The sequence below is a fragment of the Schistocerca piceifrons genome, chromosome 6 (genome assembly GCF_021461385.2).
Source record: "Schistocerca piceifrons isolate TAMUIC-IGC-003096 chromosome 6, iqSchPice1.1, whole genome shotgun sequence".
Lineage (NCBI taxonomy): Eukaryota > Metazoa > Arthropoda > Insecta > Orthoptera > Acrididae > Schistocerca > Schistocerca piceifrons.
The window spans coordinates 189590998-189613654 of NC_060143.1; positions in this window are offsets into that span (position 1 = coordinate 189590998).

Below are 22657 nucleotides of genomic sequence, written 5' to 3' on the forward strand. Positions count from 1 at the left end.
GATAAAGGCTGTAATGTCACAACACAGCAGAAATAGTTGCGAAACATATCTCTAATGTCACAACCACGGTTGCTACCTCTGAGTCCATAGATTCCAGAGAACAGGTTAAGGTATCTTTAAAACGATAGCCATCATACCTCCGCACAAAGTTAAGCAGCGGGTAACAAGTTTTTATAATACTTTCAGCCAAGTTAACATTAACAAAAAAAATGGTGCAAATGGCTCTGAGCACTATGGGACAACTTCTGAGGTCATCAGTGCCCTAGAACTTAGAACTACTTAAACCTAACTAACCTAAGGACATCACACACATCCATGCCCGAGGCAGGATTCGAACCTGCGACCGTAGCGGTTGCGTGGTTCCAGACTGTAGCGCCTAGAACCGTTCGGCCACTCCGGCCGGCTTAACATTAACATCTATGGCCCTGTGGCAAGGATGCCAAATGGACATTCTACTACACCCCTTGTTCTACTCAACCTATAATTAAACAAACTTCTCGAGAACGTGAGTGATTTTCTTGCAGAAGGCAGCATCAAGTGTTTATCAAGATCTTACCTAACCTTCGTCAGCCGCGTGGGGAAGCCGTGCGGTCCAAGGCGTCTAATCACGGTTCGCGCGGCTCCCCCCGTCGTAGGTTCGAGTCCTCTCTCGGGCATGGGTGTATGTGTTGTCCTTAGCGTAATTTAGTTTACGTTAGATTAAGTAGTGCGTAAGTCTAGGGACTGATGACCTCAGCAGTTTGGTCCCATAGTCCTTACCACAAATTTCCAATCTCCTTGCCGGCTGCTGTGGCCGAGAGGTTCTAGGCGCTTCAGTCCGTAACCGCGCTACTGTTACGGTCGGAGTTTCGAATCCTGCCTCAGGTATGAATGTGTGTCATGTCCTCAGGTTCGTTAAGTTTAAGTAGTTCTAAGTCTAGGGGACTGATGACCCCAGATGTTAACTCCCATAGTGCTCAGAGCCATTTGAATCATTTCCAGTTTCCTTAACCTTCGTCAACTACAATAAATACGAAAGGCATGTTTTCGTTGTTTGGTTGATTAGTCCAAGTTTGGCGTCAGGGGAGATTCTGGAAGTCGCTCAAGGTGTGGGGGAGGGGGGGGGCTAACTGGGGCCAGGGGGTTTGGGGGAATGGAATATCGCTTAACAAAAGGAGAGTTGGGGTCCTCCAGCGACAAATTTTTAAAATTTGGTTTTGCTTAAAGTAGTTTTTGGAAACTGTTTTGGAGCTCAGGGTAAAAAATATGTATTAATAAATAATAAGACACCCATTTTAAATTAAATGATATTTATTGGTTTAGATGGTAAGCTATTTGCCGCTCTTATTCTTTTGTTAAAATTTGTTTGAAATACATTGCAACCTGTATTGCCACATAATTATAAAAAAATGAATGACTCTGTAGGAGTAATATATTTGCTTATTTCCGAAGTCATTTTATCCAGTGTAATATGATACTCCATTTGGGGGGAGCTATAGCCCCCATAGCCCCCCCCCTTGCCACCGTCCCTGATTGGCGTCTAATAATGAAACCTTCCCTTATAAAAGGCTCTTCCGAAATTAGTTCCATTTAAAATATTTGAATCACATTCGTATCCATATGCCCCTATATCAATGTATCGAGAGCAATAGTCACTATCAGCAACTGCCATAAACAGTCTACATCTACATCTACATGACTACTCTGCAATTCACATTTAAGTGCTTGGCAGAGGGTTCATCGAACCACAATCATACTATCTCTCTACCATTCCACTCCCGAACAGCGCGCGGGAAAAGCAAACACCTAAACCTTTCTGTTCGAGCTCCGATTTCTCTTATTTTATTTTGATGATCGTTCCTACCTACGTCGGTTGGGCTCACTAACAGATTTTCGCATTCGGAAGAGAAACTTGGTGACTGAAATTTCGTAAATAGATCTCGCCGCGACGAAAAACGTCTTTGCTTTAGTGACTTCCTTCCCAACTCGCGTATCATATCTGCCACACTCTCTCTTCTATTACGTGATAATACAAAACGAGCTGCCCTTTTTTGCACCCTTTCGATGCCCTCCGTCAATCCCACCTGATTAGGATCCCACACCGCGCAGCAATATTCTAACAGAGGACGAACAAGTGTAGTGTAACCTATCTCTTTAGTGGACTTGTTGCATCTTCTAAGTGTCCTGCCAATGAAACGCAACCTTTGGCTCGCCTTCCCCACAATATTATCTATGTGGTCATTCCAACTGAAGTTGTTCGTAATTTTAACACCAGGTACTTAGTTGAATTGACAGCCTTCAGAATTGTACTATTTATCGAGTAATCGAATTCCAACGGATTTCTTTTGAAACTCATGTGGATCACCTCACACTTTTCGTTATTTAGCGTCAACTGCCACCTGCCACACCATACAGCAATCTATTCTAAATCGCTTTGCAACTGATACTGGTCTTCGAATGACCTTACTAGACGGTAAATTACAGCATCATCTGCGAACACCTAAGAGAAATGCTCAGATTGTCATCCAGGTCATTTATTTAGATCAGGAACAGCAGAGGTCCCAGGACGTTTCCCTGAGGAACACCTGATATCACTTCAGTTTTACTCGATGATTTGCCGTCTATTACTACGAACTGCGACCTTCCTGACAGGAAATCGCGAATCCAGTCGCATAACTGAGACGATACCCCATAGGCCCGCAGTTTAATTAGAAGTCGCTTGTGAGGAACGCTGTCAAAAGCTTTCCGGAAATACGGAATCCAGAAATACGGAATCAACCTGTGATCCCCTGTCGATAGCGGCAATTACTTCGTGCGAATAAAGAGCTAGCTGCGTTGCACAAGAACGATGTTTTCTGAAACCATGCTGATTACGTATCAATAGATCGTTCCCTTCGAGGTGATTCATAATGTTTGAATACAGTATATGCTCCAAAACCCTACTGCAAACCGACGTCAATTATATAGGTCTGTAGTTGGATGGATTACTCCTACTACCCTTCTTAAACACTGGTGCGACCTGCGCAATTTTCCAATCTGTAGGTACAGATCTATCGGTGAGCGAGCGGTTGTACGAGGGTCGGTCAAAAAGTAATGCCTCCCATTTTTTTTCTACTTAAAGAAATTAAGTTAAGTGAAAAATTTGAATTTGGCGCCATTCCTCAAACCTTCTTCTGCAATCCACTGCAGTAGTAACTTTCTGTGTCAACAGGTGGCAGCACAGCAGAAGTTTGTAAGATGGCCGACATCGATGTTCGTTTGAGACAGCGTTGTGTGATTGAATTCTTGAATGCAGAAGGTGAAACGCCCATACGCATTCATGAAAGACTGAAGAAGGTGTATGGTGTGGTGACAGTGGATGTCAGCACTGTTAGACGATGGGTTCGTCGTTGTAAGGAAGCTGAAGGGCAAACACCGTTGACTGACGAAAAGCGGAGCGGCAGGCCGGTGAGTGCAGTGACTCCACACAACATTCAGCAAGTTGATGACATCATTCGTGGTGACCGTCGGGTGACTGCAGATGAAGTGTGTCGCATTATTTCTCTTAGTAAAGGCAGTGTGATCACGATTATTAAACAATTGGGGTACTCAAAAGTTTGTGCACGGTGGGTTCCAAGAATGTTAACCGATCAGAATAAAGAGGCAAGGAAAACAATAGCCTCCCAACACTTGCAGCGCTTCCGTTTGGAGGGAGATGAGTTTCTGAAAAAAATTGTGACCGGGGACGAAACATGGGTGCATTTTTTTGAACCCGAATCAAAGAGGCAGTCAATGGAGTGGCGTCACACAAGCTCGCCGAGGAAGAAAAAATTCAAAACTGTGCGATCGGCAGGGAAAGTTATGGCAACAGTTTTCTGGGATACAGAGGGTGTGATTCTGGTTGATTTTTTGGAGCAGGGATGCACAATAAATTCTGTTCAATACGTCACAACCCTCAACAAACTTAAAGCACGTCTTCAGCGAGTTCGCCCAACAAAATCAATGGCAGATGTTCTTCTTTTGCATGACAATGCAAGACCACACACCAGTCGTCACACCTCTGACGAGATTGTCAAAATTGGATGGGAAGTTTTGCCTCATCCCCCATACAGCCCTGACCTGGCACCATCAGACTTCCATCTGTACGGGCCACTAAAAGAAGCTCATCGTGGGATTCATTTTGAAGATGAGGAGGCCGTCAAAAGATCCGTGCGTCAATGGCTTAGGAAGCAGAGCTGTGATTTTTACCGTTCTGGGATACATGCCCTTGTTCAAAGATGGACCAAAACTGTAGAGATGGGCGGAGATTACATTGAAAAATGACAAAATGATCCTCAATGTTGTGGTTTTCAACCTATGTAATTGCATTTAAATTTCCTGACAATTAAACGTAGAAAAAAAAATAGGAGGCATTACTTTTTGACTGACCCTCGTATATGATTGCTAAAAATAGGGAGCTATTGTATCAGCGTAATCTGAAAGGAACCTAATCGGTATACAATCGGGACCTGAAGACTTGCCCCTATCAAGCGATTTGAGTTGCTTCGCAACCCCTAAGGTATCTACACTCCTGGAAATTGAAATAAGAACACCGTGAATTCATTGTCCCAGGAAGGGGAAATTTTATTGACACATTCCTGGGGTCAGATACATCACATGATCACAATGACAGAACCACAGGCACATAGACACAGGCAACAGAGCATGCACAATGTCGGCACTAGTACAGTGTATATCCACCTTTCGCAGCAATGCAGGCTGCTATTCTCCCATGGAGACGATCGTAGAGATGCTGGATGTAGTCCTGTGGAACGGCTTGCCATGCCATTTCCACCTGGCGCCTCAGTTGGACCAGCGTTCATGCTGGACGTGCAGACCGCGTGAGACGACGCTTCATCCAGTCCCAAACATGCTCAATGGGGGACAGATCCGGAGATCTTGCTGGCCAGGGTAGTTGACTTACACCTTCTAGAGCACGTTGGGTGGCACGGGATACATGCGGACGTGCATTTTCCTGTTGGAACAGCAAGTTCCCTTGCCGGTCTAGGAATGGTAGAACGATGGGTTCGATGACGGTTTGGATGTACCGTGCACTATTCAGTGTCCCCTCGACGATCACCAGTGGTGTACGGCCAGTGTAGGAGATCGCTCCCCACACCATGATGCCGGGTGTTGGCCCTGTGTGACTCGGTTGTATGCAGTCCTGATTGTGGCGCTCACCTGCACGGTGCCAAACACGCATACGACCATCATTGGCACCAAGGCAGAAGCGACTCTCATCGCTGAAGACGACACGACTCCATTCGTCCCTCCATTCACGCCTGTCGCGACAACACTGGAGGCGGGCTGCACGATGTTGGGACGTGAGCGGAAGACGGCCTAACGGTGTGCGGGACCGTAGCCCAGCTTCATGGAGACGGTTGCGAATGGTCCTCGCCGATACCCCAGGAGCAACAGTGTCCCTAATTTGCTGGGAAGTGGCGGTGCGGTCCCCTACGGCACTGCGTAGGATCCTACGGTCTTGGCGTGCATCCGTGCGTCGCCGCGGTCCGGTCCCAGGTCGACGGGCACGTGCACCTTCCGCCGACCACTGGCGACAACATCGATGTACTGTGGAGACCTCACGCCCCACGTGTTGAGCAATTCGGCGGTACGTCCACCCGGCCTCCCGCATGCCCACTATACGCCCTCGCTCAAAGTCCGTCAACTGCACATACGGTTCACGCCCACGCTGTCGCGGCATGCTACCAGTGTTAAAGACTGCGATGGAGCTCGGTATGCCACGGCAAACTGGCTGACACTGACGGCGGCGGTGCACAAATGCTGCGCAGCTAGCGCCATTCGACGGCCAACACCGCGGTTCCTGGTGTGTCCGCTGTGCCGTGCGTGTGATCATTGCTTGTACAGCCCTCTCGCAGTGTCCGGAGCAAGTATGGTGGGTCTGACACACCGGTGTCAATGTGTTCTTTTTTCCATTTCCAGGAGTGTACTTCTAAGAAACTCATGCTAGCAGCTGTTCGTGTTTCAAATTCTGGAATATTCCATTCGTCTTCCCTGGTGAAGGAATTTCGGAAAACTGTGTTCAATAACTCCGCTTTAGCGGCACAGTCGTCGGTAACAGTACCATCGCCACTGCGCAGCGAAGGTATTGACTGCGTCTTGCCGCTTGTGTACTTTACATACGACCAGAATTTCTTCGGATTTTCCACCAAATACAGAATGGAATTGTATATGACGAAAAAATCCCTTCCAGGGCTTCGCCAGACACACGTGCTTATCGTCAGTGGCACCTACGCAGTGAGGAAAATCTGTAGTTTTCTCAAAATTCAAAGCTACTTCTTGTAAGTGCGCTTTCGTTGGCATTGGCATAGACTTTAGCTGTAAGCAGCTCCAAATGTCTGTGCATGTATCTTCAATTACAGAAACAAAAGTTGAGCGACCAACTAAAAACCGTAGTATAGAGACTTCACGGAGCATCCCATTCCCAAGATACCTCTTATAAATTACTAGAGTATAAAACGGAATATCAGGTTGATGGAAATTAATTTCTGTGAGTAGGCGTAAAAACAATTGTTTATAACGTTCCTACAGGTAAAGAAGTAAAAAAGCGGCGGAAAAATATGCGTGATGCATATAGTAGCCGCCTGAAAGAACTGCAAAAAATTAAGAATAGTGATAACACAATGACAGCAAAAAAAGAAAAAATCTACCGTTGACAGATGTCTTTCCTGCAAGAAGCCATTGAATTCATGCAGTAAGTGAAATTTTTTTCTGCAATTTTGTAACATTTAAATGTATTTCCAGTTGATATGGTAGTTACTTAATACAGAATTACTATATACTTATTACATCACACAAATTTGCACAGTATAAAGTGGTATGTGGGTTTTTCCAAAAATGTTTCTTTTAATTTCAGGACCTCAGGAAATATGAATGATACCTCTGCCCTTGAGAACGATGAAACGGAAAACTGTAATGAAGACAGTGCACTTCCACCTTACACTGCTGCTAAGCTTTCCGCTCCCAAAGCAAAAAAATAAACTTCAGGACCCATTTGAAAGAGACTTGATAACAGTTTTGACACAAAGTTCAACTTGTGTCACAAAGGCATCCTAATGAGTTGTTTTTGAGATCTCTTTTTCCCTTTCTTAAAAGAAGTGACTACCAAATATAAAGTAGACTTTCAAATAACAACATTAGAATCAATAAAATCTTACAGCCGAAAGACTGCAGACAGTAGCACTGCTACTGACGTTCACAAATACTGCTCCGTCAGGTAAGTCAATACCGACAAGCAAACCAAGTGCTACACTCCTGAGAGTCCAATCACTCATTTTACACCAACTGCTCGAGTGGCAGATGAAGACGCGATTTTGTCAGTTGAAGATCACAAGTGATTAAGCAGTTGACATGAACTTGAAACATAACATGAACGATTAACGTCAACTCTTTTAAATCGACCTATGAGGGTTGCTCAGAAAGTAATGCACCGCTTTTTTTTATTCAACATTTCTTTACTGAACATAATTATCTACACAGCCTTTTTTTCCACGTCATGTTCATCCCATTATATGGCCTTCCTCCAGCGCGAAACAAGGGCGTCCATGCCCTTTTGGTACCAATCCTTGTCCTAGTGGCGGAGCCAGTGCTTCACTGTGTGAATTACCTCCTCGCCATCCTCAAAATGTCTTCCACGAATGGCATCCTTTAATGGCGGTTGTCCTCGCGAATGACAAAATCAACTCGCTGCAACATGTCAGGTGTGACAGCTGTGGATGGTCTCCCCGACCGTTCCAAATTGTGGAGCTCCGCCAAAACGCCTTCTGATGACCGCACCCTCCGTGCCCACCAACTGTACTTCAGTCGGCAGCAGATGCTCCATAGACTTTGCACAAGCGTTTGTGAATATTCCCCACAGTTTCTTTCTCTGCAGTGAGAAATTCAATGATGGCACATTGCTTGTGACGTACATCACCTACAGACGCCATTTTGAAACTGTCCTGCAGCTACGCTATCTGTCGGAAGTGACGGAAACTTGGCGCGCTCACTCAGGAGACTTCAAATAATACATACGTAACGTTTCGCATTTGTGGCATTGTCTTCGGCTGCGAAAAAAATGCAGTGCATTATTTTCTGGCAATCCTTGTAGTTTATGTTAATGTTATGTTAAGTGTATGTTCATGTTAATAAATCACTAACTCTATATAAAGTCCTCAGGGTTACTGCAAGTTCTTCTTCTACACCAACACGGTCACGTAACTTAGTATCCTTCTTTAGCAGGTTGGTTTTAATATTCGACAGCAGTAAGTCGAAAGATGCTACGGTCATGCGGTAATCATAAGAGGAATTTCTCCTGATAATTCCTAAGTTTCTTGTGTAATAATGCAAACTTTCCTTCACTCAGACGGTTCACAATAATTGGATGAATTCGCGTTTTTCGTTGGCGACGACAAACTACAGGGCTATTAGAAATGTTTGAAGCGATTTCATAAATTCAGTGTAGCTCCATTCATTGACATATGGTCACGACACACTACAGATACATAGAAAAACTCATAAAGTTTTGTTCAGCTGAAGCCGCACTTCAGGTTTCTGCTGCCAGAGCGCTCGAGAGCGCAGTGAGACAAAATGGCGACAGGAGCCGAGAAAGTGTATGTCGGGCTTGAAATGCACTCACATCGGTCAGTCATAACAGTGCAACGACACTTCAGGACGAAGTTCAACAAAGATCCACCAACTGCTAACTTCATTTGGCGATGGTATGCGCAGTTTAAAGCTTCTGGATGCCTCTTTAAGGGGAAATCAATGGGTCGGCCTGCAGTGAGCGAAGAAATGGTAGAACGTGTGCGGGCAAGTTTCACGCATAGTGATGGGAAAGATTCAGTGTTTAAACCTCCTCTACCAAGAAACGTGCCAGAACTGCGAGCTCGCATCAACAATGCTTTCGAACTCATTGTTGGGGACATGCTGCGCCAAGTGTGGGAGGAACTTGATTATCGGCTTGATGTCTGCCGAATCACTAAAGGGGCACATATCGAACATTTGTGAATGCCTAAAAAAACTTTTTGAGTTTTTGCATGTGTGTGAAAAGCATTGTGAAAATATCTCAAATAATAAAGTTATTGTAGAGCTGTGAAATCGCTTCAATCATTTGTAATAACCCTGTACATATAATGCTACTGTAGCTAAATTTTTAAGTTCTGAATGACAGCCCATCATGCATGGTGTCTCTCAAGGCTGTTTGCAACACAACTGGAGAAGCCACCGATTTTCGTCGCTAGCGCGGCATCCAGTTTTGTCGGCATGACTTCATCCGTCGCTATTAGAGATGGGGGATCCGCTCCTGAACTAATTCATAGAGTTGATCTTTCAAAGGAGTGAACAATCAGTGATTCAGAAAAAAAGAACGGTAGCTCCAAACGTTTCCCACAGCAGAGAGAGACAGAGAGAGAGAGAGAGAGAGAGAGAGAGACTCGGAGCAGACCAGTGGGGCCTCTGCTGGTCAGAGCACCCTGCACGCCACACAACACAGCCGGCGCCGGCCTCTGCCCTGCTTCTGTCTTGGCTGCCTGCATTGTGCAGTGCCCCATTGGATTTTGTGTTTCACACATGCCGTGCCGTCTCTGTGCTTCCTCTGCCGCGTGCAGTGTCTGGCTCACCTTAACTTAGCATCGCACTCCGTCGGCGATCGTTTCAGTCGCACGTCCTGCCCTCTGGGTAGTTGATGCGAGCAACAGGACAGAGAGCCTCCTAGCGGAGAACATAAGAACTACTTGCAACAACCTGCTCGCAAGAGAACGGACGATTTGTCTCCGAGCGGGTGAGTGGTGGCAGTTCACCGCTCCCCCCACCCTCGGAACTAGCCCGCTCAACGCTCACCCCACCGTTCTCCACTCTAGCCAGAGCGTTGAGCAAAGCAACTCAGGTGTCACTCTGGTCTCTGCGGTCTTAGCTCGCGCAGTAATACAGCTCGCGGCTCGACCTGCTTGACTCAGTGCCTTTGCATCGGAGTTCGTCTCTAGTGGATATTGTTCTTCGTAGTAATACCGTTATGTATATTACATAATTATGTTATGTATACATCATTTGTTTTTATTTTATTTTTATGTGTTTAAACTGATCAGATTAGGTTCCTGATGGCTCCTCTTATTATAGGATTTTTTATTATGGTCACACGAACTTACACTTTAATTACGAGCGAACCGATAAACGTATAGCAAAAGTGATACACCAATTTTTCCTTGTTTTATTCTGCGGAAGGCTATATGCAGCACTTTGGTCTTACAGTCAAATTTATATATTTTTTTTCTTATTGTAGTGTGGATTTTGCGATTTTAGGCGTCTTTGGAAGGAAATGTTCACTTTAAAAATATATGGCTTGTGATGTGTTTGTACGAGGTTAATGAAATTTTAATACATTATAGCCAAATATATTGTTAATGTAAATCTTAAGTTACAACATTTTCCGATCACCCAAAAAACCACGATAGTGCAAAATAAATCAATAATCAAAAACTTTGTCATATCGTGGAAATTTCAATAAACAATACAAAATTCTTACTCATTATCTGTGTTACTTCAAAATAGGATCAAATAAGACCAAAATACAGGTATAGTACTGGAATAAACCAAGTTTAAAGGGCAATGTGCTTTCCATTTATTTTCTGTTGTGAATGAGTGGTGAGTCATGAGAAAGAGCTAGTTCATTTCAGGGAGTGAACAGTTCTGATCCGATCTCTGAAAAGAACAGTTTTGCCCATCTCTAGTCGCTATTACGATCGTTAGAAGTGTGGAGACTTTTTCAGCCGCTATTATTATCGAGGGGAGGAAAACGCCTAGTGTGGCATTAGCTGCGGCCACATAAACTCAACAGTGGCTACTCTCAAAACAAAATAAGAAAGAAACTTGTCCTTTTTCTGCCTCGTCTTGTCCAACAATGGCGGTAAACTTGCCACTGCGCTGTCGCCCCGTAGATGTGGCGACCGTTTTGCCGCACGTTTCGCATGTGCCCTGCGCCAGCCTTGGATTAATGGTCAGAATTCAGAACTGGCATTACCGTATTATACTGGATGTCAAGAATGAGCCTAACTGATTCCAAATTTAACTTACTTCTGTCTTCAATCCAGTAAGTATTCATTACTGCATTAACATTATGACCAGGAAGACTACCAGTTGAAAAGGAAGCGGTAACACCGGAAGTACGTTGGAAGAGGCGATAATTTTATACAGTAGGTACTTCCTTCTTTGATAAAGTAAAATGTAAACGATAGTTTTTGAGCGCCAACAATTCAAATTAATCGCAGTTTGAAGACATCGGCCGGGCATTAAAACTGTACTTCCTTGACATTTTGTTCAAAATCCTGGACTTTCAGTCAGCCAGACGTTATTTATTTACAAAACCCGGTGCAATCCTGGTGTTCTGAGAAAGTGGCAACCCTGTTGATGGGTTACATCGAGGAAAGCACTCATGTCCCACCTCTACCACAGAATGTCGAAGACTTGCAGGACTGCACCACAGCAACTATTTTTACCTCCATTCCTAATATACTGTGTAGCTAATGGGCAGAAATGGTCAACCGATTAGATGCGTGCCGTGTGACGAAGTGTGGACACAAAGAACATTCATAAATATAAGAACGTAGGCTTCCGCAGCCGGTGTCTTATTGATTAAAATTCTTCTGAGTATTATGCCACGTCACTGCTAAAAACTAACAACAATAATAAACTAAAACCGACGTTTCGGCCTAATTACAACGGCCTTCCTCAGGGCACGACTGGTTTTTCACGGGGATGTTGTTGTTGTTGCGGTCTTCAGTCCTGAGACTGGTTTGATGCAGCTCTCCATGCTACTCTATCCTGTGCAAGCTTCTTCATCTCCCAGTACCTACTGCAACCTACATCCTTCCGAATCTGATTAGTGTATTCATCTCTTGGTCTCCCTCTACGATTTTTACCCTCCACGCTGCCCTCCAATGCTAAATTTGTGATCCCTTGATGCCTCAAAACATGTCCTACCAACCGATCCCTTCTTCTAGTCAAGTTGTGCCACAAACTTCTATTCTCCCCAATCCTATTCAGTACCTCCTCATTAGTTACGTGATCTACCCACCTTATCTTCAGCATTCTTCTGTAGCACCACATTTCGAAAGCTTCTATTCTCTTCTTGTCCAAACTAGTTATCGTCCATGTTTCACTTCCATACATGGCTACACTCCATACAAATACTTTCAGAAACGACTTCCTGACACTTAAATCTATACTCAACGTTAACAAATTTCTCTTCTTCAGAAACCCTTTCCTTGCCATTGCCAGTCTACATTTTATATCCTCTCTAATTCGACCATCATCAGTTATTTTACTCCCTAAATAGCAAAACTCCTTTACTACTTTAAGTGTCTCATTTCCTAATCTAATTCCCTCAGCATCACCCGACTTAATTTGACTACATTCCATTATCCTCGTTTTGCTTTTGTTGATGTTCATCTTATAACTTCCTTTCAAGACATTGTCCATTCCATTCAACTGCTATTCTAAGTCTTTTGCTGTCTCTGACAGAATTACAATGTCATCGGCGAACCTCAAAGTTTTTACTTCTTCTCCATGAATTTTAATACCTACTCCAAATTTTTCTTTTGTTTCCTTTACTGCTTGCTCAATATACAGATTGAATAACATCAGGGAGAGGCTACAACCCTATCTCACTCCTTTCCCAACCACTGCTTCCCTTTCAATCCCCTCGACTCTTATAACTGCCATCTGGTTTCTGTACAAATTGTAAATAGCCTTTCGCTCCCTGTATTTCACCCCTGCCACCTTCAGAATTTGAAAGAGAGTATTCCAGTTAACATTGTCAAAAGCTTTCTCTAAGTCTACAAATGCTAGAAACATAGGTTTGCCTTTTCTTAATCTTTCTTCTAAGATAAGTCGTAAGGTTAATATTGCCTCACGTGTTCCAACATTTCTACGGAATCCAAACTGATCTTCTCCGAGGTCGGCTTCTACCAGTCTGTAAAGAATTCGCGTTAGTATTTTGCAGCCATGACTTATTAAACTGATAGTTCGGTAATTTTCACATCTGTCAACACCTGCTTTCTTTGGGATTGGAATTATTATATTCTTCTTGAAGTCTGTGGGTATTTCGCCTGTCTCATACATCTTGCTTACCAGATGGTAGAGTTTTGTCAGGACTGGCTCTCCCAAGGCCGTCAGTAGTTCTAATGGAATGTTGTCTACTCCCGGGGCCTTGTTACGACTCAGGTCTTTCAGTGCTCTGTCAAACTCTTCACGGAGTATCTTATCTCCCATTTCGTCTTCATCTACATCCTCTTCCATTTCCATAATATTGTCCTCAAGTACATCGCCCTTGTATAAACCCTCTATATACTCCTTCCACCTTCATGGGGATAGGTGCTTCTATTTATTACAGACTATCGATGTCTGACGTCACTGTTGTAAAACTTTTAATTGGCCCTCTAATATGATTGGCAAGTCATGACATAAGGGAAGATGGAAGGAAAAAGGCTATTCGGGGATGTCCATGTCGTCAACGATTGGTAGCTGTCCGCCAATCAGCGTTCAGCTTCTGGTCTGCAGGTTTCCCTCCAGGTGTGCGCAGAAGTGGTCTGACAGTTGCTCTACAGCTGTTTGTGGAGATACGTCCGTGTCCCGTGTAGCTTCTGCCCCCCGACCGCTCGCGGCCCGTTGGACTGGGATGGCCGGCAGCCAGGACGCCGGGAGTTTGTAGCTATCTTCTCTGTTGGTGTTGTCAGGCTGCTTAATAATTTCGATCGCCTCCCGTATTTTGCGTTCTCGCATCCACGATTCTTTCGCCAGTACACGGACTTCCTAGAACCTGATAGGTTGTCCACAGTCACGGTGGTGTTCCGCTATCGCCGATTTATTATGTTGTTTTAATCACGCATAGCGTTCGTGTACTGCTACTCGTAAGCTGATAGGTCTCCCTGTTTCTCCTATGTAGGCAGTAGTTTGTAAACACCTGCAATGTTAAGATCGTTGACTACATCCTTGGTGGAACCTATCATTTCGTGGATCCTGTGACTGCTTCGAAAAATCGGTTTGAAACCTCGTCGACGGAGGATGTTGCCTAGCCGTTCACTGACACCTTTTACATACGGTAAGTGTACCAGTGGAAGCTTCTCTTCTTTGCCTTCTTTTCATGTTCTGCTCCCTTTGGTTTTAGCTACCTTTCGTATGATGTCATCATAGCCGTCGGCACGAAACGTATGTTGTAGCTCCTTTAATTCTTCTTTGATCTTATTTGCAATGACCCGGCATAATACCCAGAAGAATTTTAATCACAACATTCATAAAATTTGTAATAAAACTCTGAGAGCTTTTCTTTCACTAACTATATTGTCGCAGAAAAAGCTGAGCAGCGCAGTCGCCGTAATATAGTGCTTATGGTACTAGATTGTAACGTGGAAGGTCGTGAGTTCAAAACTCACCTGAATTAACGTTTTATTTCTATATTCGGTTCGAGTACATTCTAGAAGTATCCACAACTGGCAAGAATCATTGTACTGGAATGTTCTGTAGCTGTATATATACTGTATGTGTACTGGCCGGAGGCAGTTCGCTCCGCGCTCTTGTATGTGCAAGTGCTGGATAAACCTTCGTTAAGTGAAGTTAGTGTTCGTCATTCATCTACTTACACATTCTTCTACGTGACAATATTACGACCAGGTCCAACTACAGTCATCCAGCCACAACTTAGGGGTGTTTCATTGCTCATGGAGATAGCTCACTGTAAATATAACTTGTGAAATATTAGTTCATTTTATTATGTGAATGAATAAAAAGATTTACTTAACTTGATACAGTTCTTCGCCACAGAAGTGCTTGAGCATTTACAACTGTCATTGACTATTAGCACATTCACTGATGGACAAAATCACAAACTCATGTCTTGAATTACAATGTTCAGCGTTTACAAAAGTACATTTCCGTAAGTATATCCAACTTCAATAACCCTTTAGTCCTACTCGATAACGTTGACTCCTTAAGTTGAGCTCATGAACTGGGCAGATTGCTTCCATGTTCTGCTCTATAATGAGCTCCATGTGAGAGCGCTGCTGTGCTGAGAGAGAGGGCGTGGAGTCTTCAGCCTCTCCCATTGGTCGTTGCCGGTTGCAGCGAGACATCGGCAACATCTATGGAATCAATATGTGTTGTCAACTATTGCGTGGCGCCATGATCTTCAGACGCTACGACAGACAGTTCAATTTGTTACTTACTTCTTGACCATTTATCTGTTCCTATTTTTTGAAATGTGACACAGGCTATACAGTTATATCGTATTTTCTCAGACAAATGGTGCTTACCTCTATTTCGAGAAATCGAACGTCCACATTCCTGTAGATTGTCTTACAATGCACAAGAGTCAACAAAAAGACAATCGATGAATTATTTAAACGGGTACACATGTATGTGATGCTTTCTGATACATGAGTAACAATACAAACTAAGCTTTACTTATTTGGAATTATGAACAGCTTTCAGACCATGATGTTGTTTCTGTATGGGTTGGAAAGAATCCAGTCACCCACAGACCTAAACACTACTCGAAAGAGTAGCCTCATCGGATACAGCAGACTTGCAAAAACCTCCTGACTGCAACAGATGAGCACTAATACCAGAGTCAGTAGCATGCATCCACTTTTGGCCATTTAAATCACAATAGCATGAGGGCAGTGTGTGACGGATGTCATCTTCAGCATGGGGTATACTACATGCTTAATATTGCATGTCACATGTCATATTTCGATGTAGTCTCCATGCACGTTTTCCACCGCTTCGGTAGTGCATACATACCACAATGAAAGAATTCTTTTGGTCGTGTGTGTAGCCAGTCATGCACCGCGGTTTTCACCTCTTCGTCACTTCTGAAAGCCTGCTTCCCATTGGAACTCTTGAGAGCACCGAATAGATGAAAGTCACTAGGATCCAGTGAATAAGGAAGATGTACCAGACATTCAGATTTAATCTCCTGAAAAGTCTCAGTTGCCTTATGGGTGGTATGTGCTCAGGCGTTGTCATGCTGTAGCGATACTCCTGAAGTAAAAAGCCCTCGTTGTTTACTCCTGACTGCAAGGCAAAGTTGATTTTTCAGCATGTCTGAATAAGAAGTATTGGTTATCGTCACTCTCCCAGCCATGTAATACTCCGAAGTTACTCCATTTGCACCCCAGAAGAGAATGAGCATGACTTTTCCTGCAGGCGGTTGAGTGCAGAAACTCTTTGGTTTTGGCGACGAGCTGTGGCGCCATCCTTTGCTTGACTTTTTCGTATCTGTTTGGTGACAGTAGACGTGATAGTAGACCCAAGTCTCATCACTTGTAACAGTTTTTTCTAGAAATTCATCGTTTTCACTATGGAAACGATGCAAAAGTTCTTCACAGGCATCGACGCAATGGTCTTTCAATTCAGCTTTCAACTGTCATGGCACCCATCTTCTAGACACCTTATTGAAGTACAGTTCATTCTGCACAATATTCTACGCTGAACCAATACCAATCTTCAAACTTGTCATTATTTAGTTCAGAGTTACCTATCTGTTCTCCTTTACAAGCTACTCCACTAATGCAATGTTCTTGTCCGCAGTGGCGGCCGGTTGGTTTTAGATTAAGGGGGCGACTGAACAGTCACATGCAATATTTTCTCTCTTCAGAACGTTTCTTGAAGTGGGGAAATACAGCATTCATGTATTAGCAAGTGACGTGATTTAACCCATCACCTAACACAATTTTTACTCTGATAGTAAAATATAAAAATTGACGCACAAATAAATAGCTTTTAATATTTTCTGCAGGCAAGACACTGATTTACAGAATAAAATGAAAACGACATTCTTACCTTAGTTAATAGTTTGTGTACGAACTCCATTCTCCTCTCCTTACCTTCAGCAAAGCGATCAGTTACAAATTCAGTAAAATTATGCACATTCAAAAATGTTTTCTCTATAAAGCATGTAGCTAATACGCTGTCTCTCTTCTATCATTGTATATATAGTGAAAGACTTTATTCTTTTCAGTGTGTAGAAACATCTCTCACTTTCAGATGTTATCATTGGTACTGAACAAATAATTTGTAATAGTTTCACTGATTTCGATAAAACAGCTTCTAAGTTATTTTCGTAGATACAATTCGGAAGTATTACAGCTCCATTTGCGGTCTGGAAATCACTTCTGCTGTATATCACTGTCAATTCCTGTCGCAGTTCATTTTCGCTAAGGCCAAATGATTTAACTGTTGTCTGAAATCCATTGTCTTTGAATAACAGATTGTGTTTTGGAAACAAACATGGCTGGAATAATGTAGCTGCTGACACTTGATTGCTAAATACGAAACGCTCGTCAGTGTTAGCCATAACTTCCTTTGCAACAGTTCTACGTGTGTTTACAAAACAGAAACGTTTTGAACCGGCGATCTCTTCATTGTCATTTCCGTTACCCCTAAGATGATGAAAATGAAGGGAATTTGTCATTAATTGTATGGCTTGAAATCAGAGACATTTTTAAGAGCTTCTTGCTATCACCATCTCTACATTGCAGCTGATAAACAAAATGTCGCAGTGAGACAGAAGCTTACTGTAAAACTCAAGCCAAAAGAGAAACTCTTGGACATTGTTGAGAAGTTTCTGAAGTCCAACTGCTTTCCTGGTTATCGAATAATCGCTGCTGTCATCATCCTCAATGATCCCAAGGCACTCGGCTATTTCTTTTTTACACTTAAATATGGTGTTTACACATCGCATTTTAAAATTCAATCTTGTATCAGTATTTCTTGGAATACATTTCTTCACAAGATTATCCAGTATGGCAGTTCCCTTTACTGACTTTGAGAAGAAAGTAGAGAATCCCTGTAAACTGCTAAAAATATGCGAAGTTCTTTGTGTAGCGTTGCACAGCGCTCTACAATGACGTCGTATAGGTAGGCATAATAGTGTACAAAATTGGCTCTTTCATACACTCCCTTTACTCTTGCCTGCACTCCATTGTGCCTACCAGTCATAACTGATGCTCCATCATAACTCTAAGCTATTAGTTTTTCTGGAGAGACGGCAATCTTTAATCTGTTAAGTTCGTTTAACACTTCACTACTTATTCCCGCAGCTATATGATCTTTGAGTGTTATGAACTTTATGAATTTCTCATATACTTCCCTTTTAATTCAAAGTGAACAAAAAATACGAGCTGAGACGAGGTTGCACAATCTGTCGTTTCGTCAACTTCAATTATGACGTAATCCTTTTGCGACATTTCTTTACAGATGAACTCACGGCGACTAACATAAATTGAGTCCAGCAGCTCATTCTGAATTGTTTTGGAAAGCCCCAAAAATACGTGATTATTGGTCTTTTCAACATGTTCCTTCAATAAGGAATCTCATTCTGCCATCAGATTGTCCAAACCCTGAAAAATACTAGGATTCTCTGAAGCATCCATTCCGTCATGTCCCCTTAGTGCAAGTTCAAACTTCCCACAGAACTTGATACAGTCGATCAGCTTGCTAAGGATTTAATGATTCTTAGAAACATCTTCATTAACCTTCTTAATCCTCATTCTGTAAGCTGTTTCCAGCTGACATCCTATATCATACTTGCCAAGCATAGCAAACTCGATGCTACTGTTTATGTGAAGTAACTCAATTTATATTTTTTTTAACTTTGTCGGCCAAGTGTTTAATGTCTGTTACCCCATCTGTGGTCCAAGCAAGTTCTGCGACATTTATTAGCAGAAACGTGTAACACAAGAAAGCATTTCTTATTTCACATCCACATAGCCAGTCCGTGTGTTTATATGAAGAAGAAGTAAATTTTCTGGTAAAGCAATTTTCGCAGTTGGACACATTTTGATATGTACAATGTTTAAATTAGGTCTTGGTGGTCCTAATCTTTTCATTTCCAAATTTCTTTCAAACGTAAGATTTTGACAACCAGTAGCTAAAATACTGTTTACGCTATTTACAGCATTCATTTTAAACAAAAAAACTAGCACATCTGTTAGTCACTAGGTCTCACTTCCAAACAATGTGATTCACAACGAAATAACAAAAGTACTACCGCAGGCGGGGCACTACTCGTTTAATTCCCCTGTTTCGCGAGGACGCCGTCCCAAGCAGGCCTACGCAAAGCACTGTCCCCACCCAACTCCCAACATCTCCACACGCATCCATTGCGTGTCTTTAAACCACCGGAACGGTTCGCCGGGAGTCCGACAGCCAACCAATTTCAAAAACATCGATCATTCACTTACAGGGGCTGGTAGTCTACCCGTTGTGAAAACATTTATCATTTTCATACAAGAGCTAGTGGCATACGAAAATTAAATGAGTCAATTTTTGATTTAAGTTTCATACATACCGCAATATTTCAAGTGATAGATATTACTGGGAGGGCGCCACCATGGAGGCCCCAAGAAACATCTACCACTGGTTGTCCCTCTCACTATGCGGTGAGCCTGGCCTGGTCTTTGGGCATCCTCTGAACAAGTTACACCGATTTTAAACCTCCTACATCGCTTGCAAATTTTCTGCAACGACAAACATGAATCGCCATACTACGCTGTCAGTCTGCGATGAATTTCGATTATTTAGACACCTTCGCTACACAAAAAAAACCATCACAAATCGCTGTTCAATGGCAGTGCATGTTAACAGTCTGGCAGCCATCTTGTTGTGGATGCATCAGCCTTCACCTCCATTGTAGCATCATTCCGCCACCTGTGAGCCACTTTCTGAACCTCAGGAAAGAGTAATGTCACCTATCAACTCCATCACACAACTTTTTCGAAATTTTATGAAACTTTTAAGGTTTTTATTTGACTGACCCTGTTTGTGCATGACGATTGAGTTTATGATTTAGAAATCACATTTGTATGCGAGCTGTTTCTGAGAAAACGAGATAGTTTCGTGTAAGAAGGAAAAATTGATACCAGCACATGCCTGGATTGGACGGCGCCATGCCTGGGGGTTACCAAGGCTGTGGTTTGTAGTTCTACGGTATTCCTGCTCGCTTTGGTCGTGATACCATGACTGTCATGTGAAATGAGGACCGATGAGTTCAGGAGGGCAATACTCTAAGCTATATAGATTCTCAGCGGACCTCCAAGATTAGTGTCCCGGAGGGCAGACACACTGTTGGCTTTGGCATACAGGTTTACACAGGACTGTCATGTACAGGGGATGGACGAAAGTATGGTAACACTTATAAAACACATTTCTATGCCTAATATGGTATAGGAAAACGGTTGGCTCACAGAACACCTGCCAGTCGTCTGTACAAGTCCCATGTGGTTTTGAAAGGAAACTTATACTCCTCTTGCAGAACAATAGTGACAAGTTGAGATAACGATGATGGAGATGGATATAGATCAAGCTTCGTTCTTTCCAAAGTAGACCAAAGAGGCTCAGTTATATTGAGGTCTGGTGGCTGTGGACACCTAGGGACATTCAAAAGTATCATCCTAATTCTTACAAAACCTATTATGAACGAAGTGAGCTGTAAGAACAGGTGCCTTGTTGTCTTGGAACATAGCATCACTATTGGGGAACACATGTTGTACCATGGGATGGACCTAATGAGGCAAAATGGACACATAATCCTAGGCAGTAATGCGTCCATATGAAATAACCATGTCGCCCTTGGAATACTACAATATGGTTGCCCAGTTCATCACCGAGCCCAAGCCAAGTCCCAGTGTTGTAACAGAAACTCCGCCAGAAGTGAAACAAGACTCATCCGACTAAATCACTTCCACTAAATCACTTCCTTGCAATACCCCATAGACCAGACTGTTTGGCTTTGGCTATGCGTTTCCTTTTACAGGCATTTGTGTCACTGATGAGTGATTTCATAATTCCGCTACCCACGCCATCCCATTGTTGTCGCCATCCAGGAGTCCGTTCATGCTCTTGAACAGCGTGGACGTTCAGTGGTGTTCATATGGACCCCGGGACACGTTGGGATAGCGGGAAACGAACACGCCGACAAGTTAGCTAAAGAAGCCACCCGCAAACTGCCGTTGGAGATCGGCCTCCCGGCAACTGATCTCCGATCGGTGTTACGCCGTCGGGTCTTTGGGATGTGGGCAGACGAATGGCGCACTCTGTCTGTACCCAACAAGCTGCGGCGTGTAAAGGAGGCCACGACCGTGTGGGGTTCCTCCATGCGGGCCTCTCGCAGGGATTCTGTTGTTCTGTGTAGGCTCCGCATTGGCCACTCTTGGCTGACGCATGGTCATCTGCTGCGTCGAGAGGACCCCCCCCCCCCCTCATTGTCGCTGTGGTGAAACCATGACGGTGGCCCATATATTGTTGGAATGTCCTCTTTTAACCGCCCTCAGGCGAACTTTTAATCTCCTGGGTGATTTATCATCTCTTTTAGGTGACGATGTCTCTATGGCAGATCGTGTTTTAAGTTTTATTCGAACAAGTGGCTTTTATAGGTCCCTCTAATTTTATTGCGTCACCCTCTTTTGTGCTGTATCTTTTACTTAGTTTTGTGTTGTCATTCGACTCCACCCTAATTTTTTAGGCTGGAGGTTTTAACGTCTTGCAGAGTGGCTGGCTCATCCTATTATTTTCGTGATCAGCCAGCCACAGTCCTCTGCTGTGCAGTTTTAATTCCTTCTGCCTTTGTTCTCTCTGTTGGTTTTGTTGCTGTGCTCCGTTTTTCGTGTTGTTTTACCATTGACCATGGGGCTTTTCTTCCCCCGGAATTTTTATTTTAGTGCTTCGCCTGACTGGTGGGAAGTTTCACTGTGCTCTGTGTTTTTATGAAACAAGGGACCGATGACCTTTGCAGTTTGGTCCCTTTAATCTTCATGTTGTTTTGATGCTGACAGAGTTCACGAGTGCGACATTCAGTTGTGCAGTAACTTCTGCGGTTGTCTGTCTCTTCAGTGACCATCCATCACAATCACTCAACACACAATTTTGTTTGTATTGTGACTTAGGAGGTTGATGGTTTTCCGCTTTCCCTGTATGAGGTACAAATCTTCAAAACGGTGCCTCTAGAAACACTGAACGGTTCAGCTATCTTGCTCATGTAAGCACGCACCACACAACCATCAACAAATGTTTCGTATTCGAGATCACTTACCTCCCACATAATGCACTTAGAACTACACAGAGCACTGTTCTGACCATGACTGATACTTTCAGTGTACTGAGGACATTGCATTTGTTAGTGGTCAAATACTAGAGCTCATCCTGCAAACTTGAGTAGCAGATGCATTTATGTTCAAGCACGTATTCCTCGATGTGCTTCCTTTTTTTTGTCTGACCCCTCGTCCATGATTCAGGAAATCGGCTTGCTAGCTACAAGACAGGTTTCCACGCGGGCAGTGCGGAGATGTCTGGAGCACCAAGGACTGCTACTATGGCGACTACTGTCGCGGCTTCCTTTGATGCAGCTGCACAGAGAGGCGCGCCGGCAACAGTGCACTCAACGACACTACTGGGCACAGGAGCAGTAGCAAGCAGGGATGGGACATAGAAGGAATCACATCGAGTTTCGATACTATCTAAATTGCCATACTGACTATCGATGCCGATGAGCAGTCGAACAGAAAACGTGGAATTTAGATACGTCAGTGGCAATAATTTCGTTTTAAAATTCAGATCATAACTTACGATTGCGTGTGTTATTTAAAACTGTGAGGTGTCGGTTGTAAGACTT